We start from the raw sequence: 7,751 nt of genomic DNA, 5'->3' as shown, positions 1-7,751 counted from the left end.
CCTTCAAGGTTTGCAGCAAGATGCTGCATGTCTTCTATAAGTCTTGTTGAGAGTGTCATCTCTTCTGCCGTCATCTGTTGGGGCAGATGGCTCAATAACCTGATAAAGATGGTTCTGTTCTGGGGATGACTGTGGATCCTCTGGAGATGATGATGCAAAGAAAGATTCTTTATAAAACTAATGAGACTGTCTTGGGAAAACAGAATGTCTTCAGTCAGAGGCTTCCTCAAATTTGCTGCAATACAGACCACTACAAGAGATCTTTCATGCCAACAGCCATCACTATCTACAGTAACTCTTTGAAGAATTTGGCTCAGTGGGAGTTACAACAACATTAAATTGCCCTTTGGGATCAATAAAGTATATTTGATTTACCTCACAGCATTGCAGAATCAAAAATCAGCTGTGTCTGCCAGGTATATGTACACATGAGGAATTTGACTCAGGATTGTACAATGCTCACAGTGTGCTCACTTATGCAGTAATAAAAAAATAGTCTGCAGTGTAGAAAACACATAGCACATTATAATAAGCGGACAAACTGAGACGATAATGCAACGGTGCAACGAGCAGTGCCGTTATTATTACGTACTTGTCGAGGCCGGAGGTGGAAGTGGTGCACACATGCAAACATACATGTCCACCATGTGATGAGTGCAGAGAATGCTGTAACATATATGTTGGATTTGATATGGAGTACATGCAATATGACACAATGAACTGTAAAAATGAACAGCACTGAAATGGAGAATAATCGAAAAAATCTGGTAAATAAGTGGTAAATGAAGCAGAGTTACTGGGTCAGTGCACAGAAGTTTTTGTTCTTTTTAAAGGGGAAGTCCGGTCAACAAGGAAAAATCAGGGTATCATTAGCTATAACGAAAACTAATACGTTTGTGGTTATTTAATGAACATATCTTTAATCAATAAGAAAATAAAAACAAAAATTGTCGGTGTCAAGAGTTACAACAAGTAGGTACATTGAATAGAAATTAGGCTACTTTTACCATCCCTCAGCTGGGAAATTTGCGATTCAGGTTTTGTTGTAAAGTGTAAGTAAATCAGTGGCTCCGACTCTTTTGCACAACATTGTAATTCATTAGCGTTTCGCACGCTGCTGTTTTAGTCTTGAAATCCACCGATCGTGGGTTTTCCTACCGCCTTGAATGCATCACGGCTACTCCCCTCCCCTGCAGGTCGCTCGAGTTCCGCTCAGTCCAGCCAATCGCGTTGCAGTGTCTAGCAGCGCCGTTGCAGTGTGGGGAGCTCATTTGAAGCTCCGAGACACAGGGATCATTTGGGAGGAAAAGTACCCGAGCCGAGTGACCGCCCTGGGCAAACACCTCCTCTGCCTCCTTTCCCTGTTATGCGGTCTACGTGTTACGGCTCCTTTCTGCAGTCCAAGTGAGTATCATTCACACTCGAGCTGTGTGGGGGGGAAGAGAGACAGAGACTAGTCCAGGTAGTCAGTCCGTCAGTAAGGAGGTTGCTGGTGACTGGGATCATCATCAGCAGCAGCAGCAGCACTGTTGTGGATGTTAAGCAGCAGCCAGCCAGGAGGCTTCCTCCTCGGCAGGTTGTGTAAGGAGGACGGGTAGCGGGGGACCACACACACACACACACATACACACACAGCAGCAGCAGCAGCAGAGGCTCCCGGGGTTGGAGCAGCGAGCCTCGGCCTGGTCACGACTGATGAGAAGCCAGGATGCCCACCAGCTGCTGACATGAAGAGACATGCTAGCGGTATGCGAAGCCGAGCTGCGGCAGCTAACCCTGGCGTGTGTGAGCTCAGGTTGTCGTGGCACTTAAAAAAAAAAAAAACAGCAGAAGAAGAAGAAGAAGCCAAAACGTTAGCTAACAGTTAACTAACTGGCTAACTGCCTCTCTCTGTACCCTCGTCGGTATAACTGGTTAGTTAGCTTCAGTGTTTTAGGTAAAACACAGTTTGTGTTGATGCTTAATTCTGACCACTACACGTGTCGTTTTCAGTGTTTACTGTGCATATAATGATTATTGTGCTCGGGGTATTTGTTTTTTATTTATTTATTTTTGGGGGGGGGGGGGGGGGGGCGACTTTATAAAACGCACAGCTAGCTGCTGCTTTATTTAGAAAATAAGAAGCTTGAGTGTCCTCTCATTTCGCCTGATAGCTGAGCTGTTTTATGTATTCAGGTGTGGGATTATGCTAGTTGCGTTAACAAAGTTGCTGCTTTAATGCCTCTGTGCACAATGGCCAGTCACAGCAGTGTGACCACAGACCTCTAAAGTTAGTACCCCTCCTCATTTTGTTACAGTGCCGGCTTCCGTAGAGAAGACATGCTTCCCCTGTATGATTATGGATTGGCCTATTGCCACCTAACTAAGACAAAATGTAGAATTTAGTTGTTTTCCAGTGATGTTTATGCATAAAAGGAAAATATGTACCTCCAATTTTTTTTTTTTTACATATCCTAAAAGTTATTTTTATCCACCTATCCATCCCTTCATACCTGTGTTTGTCCGTTAGCCATAATTTCATTCATCTATCTGAGCGTTCATCCTCCCTTTTGAATCATTTATCTGTCCCTTTATCTCTTTATCCATCCCTTTATCCATCTCTTAATCCATCCATTCATCCGACGGTCCATCAATCGATCCGGCTATCTGCCTACCTACCCGGCCAACTTAAAATCCCTCAAAAATCCCTCCACCATCCATCCGCCAGTTTGTTTGTCTCGTCAATTTTTTTTTGATCAGTTTGTCCATCCAGCTTTCATTCATCCATCTGCTTTTCCTTGCATCCATCCCTTTCTCCAACTGGTCATCTGTCCAACCAGCTGTTTCTCTACCCGTAGTCTTTCCAGCTGTGTATCATCCATCCTTCTGTCCTCTGTTTGACATCTACCTGATCACCCCTCTGTCTACCCCATCAATCCATTATTTGTCATTTAATTCATTCATCAATCTATCATCCATCTATAGTATTCATCCTTATTTTTGTCCTTCACTCCTTTCCTCCTTCATACTTCTTCTTAATTTTGTTCCCTTTGCGTCGTCCGCCTTTGAAGCCTGACCAATGTGGACATATCATGAAATAAATTCATGAGGTGAGACTAAAAAAAATATAAAGAGCTCTGGAAAATATGGAAATGTGATATTTTGGAGAATATACAGGAACCCTGGGCTAATCACAGCTCCCCGGTGAATGCGGTTCCCTGTTGCAGAAGCAGCCACATCCCCCATCAGGGTGCCAGTGGGCTGGAAGTCTCTTAAAACCGTTCAAAGAAGCCTTGTTTATGTCACCGAGCGATAGCCAGGGTCAGAATCCATCTGTTGTTGTGATACTTGTTGGATGGGAGATTAAATATTTGAGAAAGCATTGCTTTAAAGAAAAGCGACTAAGCTTAACCCTCGTTGGCCAAGCCTCCAAACCTTTCTACTCACCACCTCAGAATCTACTTTGGATCCAGCACCAGCCTTCCTATACTGGACACTTTAAGCCATAGAAGTATTCGTAACTCTTTTAATTTCACAGTTCAGCGGGGTTTTTTTTGGTTTTTTTTGGTCAAATGGAGTCAAAATTAAAGCGTATTCCTGTGTTACATTGGTCTAGTCAAAGCCTACACCTAAATCTAATTAAAGATCCGACACATGATTTTAAAATTGATGTTCATAGATGCCCTGCGCCTGACCTGACTGAGTTTGAGACATTTTTTGGACGAGGAGTGAGAGAAAATGCCAGCCTCTACCCTCCAGATGCACAGAGCCGGAACAGGCCTGCAACAAAAAAGCCCCGATGCCGAATTTGCAGGTTTGCGAAAGTAGCATGAACAAATGCAAGCTGCACTTTTCAGATTTGTATTTGATTTTAAATAAATAATTGAAATCAATTCATTGACCTTCATATTTATTCACTTGCGTTGGTCTGGCTCCTAAACTCCCACAGGGACCTTATCAAAGCCTGTGGTCTAAACATGGCAAACTGTGGAAAAACATTCAAAGGGTGTGAATACTTTAGCACAACACTAGTTGTTCTGCTGTAAAACGTCTTACTAATGTAAAATGTAGCTAATAAATCGCCTGGGGACGTTGAAAGTTCTCGTTAGCCTCTAGACAGAGGTGGCCTTTGGTGCTCTGTGGACATTAGATCGTCTCCTTTCAGCAGGAATTCATCACGTTTGTTCATATTGGTTGTGTTTGTTGTCTAGAGGTGCCATGCTGCCCTTTTTAAAAATAAATTTATCTCTCTTTTCTCACCATTAAATCAATCAAATGTGACTTGAAGTGACGTCGCTGCGCATCGATAAGCTGCCATTAAAAATAATTATGTAATAGGCAAAAGATGTAGAGCTGAAGATCTAGATAATTCCCGGCCATCTGCTGCTCATCCTCAGCCGCCTTCCTCCTCCTCTTCCTCCTCCTCCTCCTCCTCCTCCCTGGCTGCATCTCTGCTACCATGTGTTTTGGGACTGGGCTATCATCAGAGCCGCGGTCTATTTTAGACAGAAACTCCATATACCCACTTAATCTGTGTCCCCGTCCGCAGGAGTTGAGTTTCGTGCTTGTCGCTGTGATCTATTCGACCCGACGTCTTTTAACGGGGGGGGTACGCCAGGCCTGCGGTGTTCATCGGACCGGAAGCTGCAGCAACAGGAGCTCGCGGCGCACGGGGCAGTCCGTCGGTGAAAGGTGTTTCATGTTTGATCTGACTGATCGGAGCACGTCCAGGCTAAAACATCTCTATTGATCCCTCACAGTTTGTCTGCTCCCTCCCACCACTGGCGACACGCACACACACACACACACACACACACACACACACACACACACACACACACACACACACACACACACACACACACACACACACACACACAGAGAGAGGATCAAAGCTGTAATTAGCCTGCCATGGATTAGCAGTGGGGACTATTTTTCCACTGTACAGTGCTCCCTCCCACAGAGTCACCCAGGCAGACACAGCCCACCCTCCTTTCCTCTCCTTCAAAACGGAAAAATGACGGATCACCGTGTTGCACACCGCGAGGCTGAACGTGTGAGAAACCCCACAGTTGTTCTCTTCAGGTTTGAAGACGAAGCGTTTTGTTTTTCCTCGGCGGACTCCATGCGGGCGTCCATGTTGGTTGCTTAGATTTCCTTCAGAAGTCATCTAAGGCAGAAGGGTTTTGTTGTTGCGTTCCAGTCAGCTGGATATGAGGTTGGCATGCAGGCAGAGCCACGCCGCTGCTGACTCATTGCACTGCCAGATATGAGGCGTGTGCGTGTGTGTGTGTGTGTGTGTGTGTGTGTGTGTGTGTGTGTGTGTGTGTTGGCCGTCTAACGTGATGTGCACGCTTCCCTGTGAGTCGAGCAGCGGCTCACAGGAGGAGGAACGGCATGACGCGTGTCGTCTCCTGCAGCAAGGACTTCCACTACAAGCTGCTGTTTAACCTTCGGGTTCTTTAGGTTGTCTTTGGCGTGCGGGGCCGTCCACGTCAGAACGTCAGCTGCTCACACAGGCCGCGCGGCGAGAGCAGACGTAAAAGTATTTGTTTAATCCTCCAGTTGCGGGCAGGGGCATAACGAGAGCCGACGATTATTAAAAAGCCGCGATATTCCTCTCCAGCGACTTTGGCAAAGTCCTCCCCTGTTGCGGGTTTTGGTTTCGTCTGTCGTTATGAGCTCTGGAAATGAAGGGGTGTGTGTTTGTTTATTGGGATGAAGCAAGGAGGAAAATAAATAAACATTTTTTATTTATTTATTGTAATTAGCTTTATACCATCATTGTTTTGTTTTTGTGTTTTTCACTTGCAAGTCCCATTACAGTTATTTGTTGGTTTAGATTTTTTTTTTTCTTTTAATGGAAATGGTCTTTTTGGTTGTGGTTCAAACAATAATAATGACGATAGTTTTGAATAAAGGCACATACAATAATAAAATAAAAACGTCCTGATTTAGGTGCACATTCCTGCTCTGCAGTCTAGGTGTGGGCTTGTATTGTATTTATTTTCCCACTTTTATTTTGATGTAGAAAAGGAGGTGGTTTTATGGTAGCATTGACCAATCAGGTCTGCTTTTAATTATTTTTTTAAATTCTTTTTAGTACCTAGGCCCCACCTTTAATTGAGACGAGTTTAAAACCCACAAAATGAAGATCAACCAAACCGGGTCTGAAAGGTTGTTCTCACTGATTACAGGTTCTTTAAAACACAATCAATGAAACCTTTTTTATTTATGTCTGCAAAAATGTTTAAAGATTGTTAAAATCTACTTGTTCCCATGAATATAGCAAAAAAAAAGAGAAAAGTTTGTACTGTTCATGCTTCATCTGTTTTTATCTCTACTTTTGGGGACATGAAACGCGTCTTATGCTGAAGACCACGCTTCAGTTTTTACCCACAAGATGGACAGTTCTGATGAATTACAGCAAATTTCATTTTTCTCCTGTAAAGAGATGTAGCTGTGTGACACAGGTGAATAATTATTGGTGAAGCAGGACTTGCTTTGACTTGATTTGGGGACATTTTGTATTGTTCATGGGAATCTGATGATCCAACAGGGATCAGAACCCACAATTTCCATGTTATGTTTGAGCATCTCCGGGCTTATTTCTCTGTATAATTCATCAAAAACAACCTACTGCCAATTAGGGGTGGGCAATATATCGAGATTTAAAGAATATCGAGATTATTTAAAAAATGGCATAAGATGAGACTGTCATCTATATGGTCTATTCTGCGTTAGAATTATACCTTTATGTATTCCAGTGGGTTATTTATCAGCTCATTTCTCATATTCGTCTACAGCTGTTTGTTTAAAAAATTTACCTGTGAGACATTTGGGATAAAGCTTTGATTCAGACATGCCTTTTTATAATTGGATTATGAAAAGAAAAACATACCGAGGTAAATATTGTATATCGGCATTCAGCCTAAAAACATCAAGATATGATTTTTGGCGAAGGGACTGAATTCGGCGAAGAGACTGAATCTGGAAGCCAGGCGCCTATTTACAGGTTCCTGTGGAGGCGGATCAATATCTGTGTTATTGTTCCGCTGTGGTACAAGGGCTTGATCGGGCCACGGGCTTTTTCACCCGCCGCAGTTCATTCCGGTCTGAGCTGCGCTTGATTCTCCATTATTGATGCGGCCCTGTGTTTGTTGGACCAAGTGGTTAAACTTTAATCCGCTTCTCTGCCCGTTCACAGTGGACAGACGACTCTGAACAGGCGATTTTCTGTCATGTGCAAAGTTGTTCGGTAAACTATTGATGGTGAAAGGGGAAATATAAAGGTCTTTATTTGTATTTTGTTTTAACTTTATCTTTATAAAGTTGCAGATACCAAAAAAAAAATACAAAAGGCTTTATCTGTATGTCTTGGTATTAATATTAATCTTGATTTGTCTTTAAACTTTTAAATTTTTAGTCTCTTTGACCCATATCATCAGCAGACATGGAGCACAAACGTTTATGTGCTAATTTAGCTGTTTTTTTTTTTTTTTGGTTGTTTCTTCTCTTTATGCACTCAGCTGACATTTTACATGATAAGTACTCCGTCTCCAAACGTTTTACCGCCACGTCGGTGCATAGAGGCATCTTTGTGGAGCCGCGCGCTGCTCCCCGCCGGTGATAAAGTCAGACCAAAGAGAGGAAACTCTGCGTCACGTCGATGGCTGCTCACTGAAAGCAGACTGGCGTCATGGAATCAGCTGAGGGCCAACGAGCATAACTGGTCAGAGGGGCAGTTTCCACTATTCGTGTCCTCTCCTGCA

The 7,751-nt window shown here is 43.4% G+C and overlaps 1 protein-coding gene across 3 annotated transcripts in view; it reads left to right on the top strand.

Annotated features, from left to right (window-relative positions):
- The first annotated feature begins 1,217 nt into the window (after window positions 1–1,217).
- Window positions 1,218–7,751, top strand: part of LOC105937182 (protein FAM126B) — a 63,074-nt gene continuing 56,540 nt past the window's right edge. Inside the window, exon 1 of one of the 3 annotated variants that reach the window (XM_012878367.3) lies at window positions 1,218–1,404. The gene's annotated coding sequence lies outside the window, so the exon portion shown is untranslated. Of the gene's footprint in view, window positions 1,405–1,476; window positions 1,747–7,751 lie in introns of those variants that run through there. The other 2 variants (XM_012878368.3, XM_036139459.1) reach the window with 2 other exon arrangements.

This window comes from Fundulus heteroclitus, chromosome 7, assembly GCF_011125445.2.
Source record: "Fundulus heteroclitus isolate FHET01 chromosome 7, MU-UCD_Fhet_4.1, whole genome shotgun sequence".
Lineage (NCBI taxonomy): Eukaryota > Metazoa > Chordata > Actinopteri > Cyprinodontiformes > Fundulidae > Fundulus > Fundulus heteroclitus.
The sequence above is the reverse complement of the archived record's forward strand: the minus strand, read 5'-3'. Positions and strand labels throughout refer to the sequence as shown.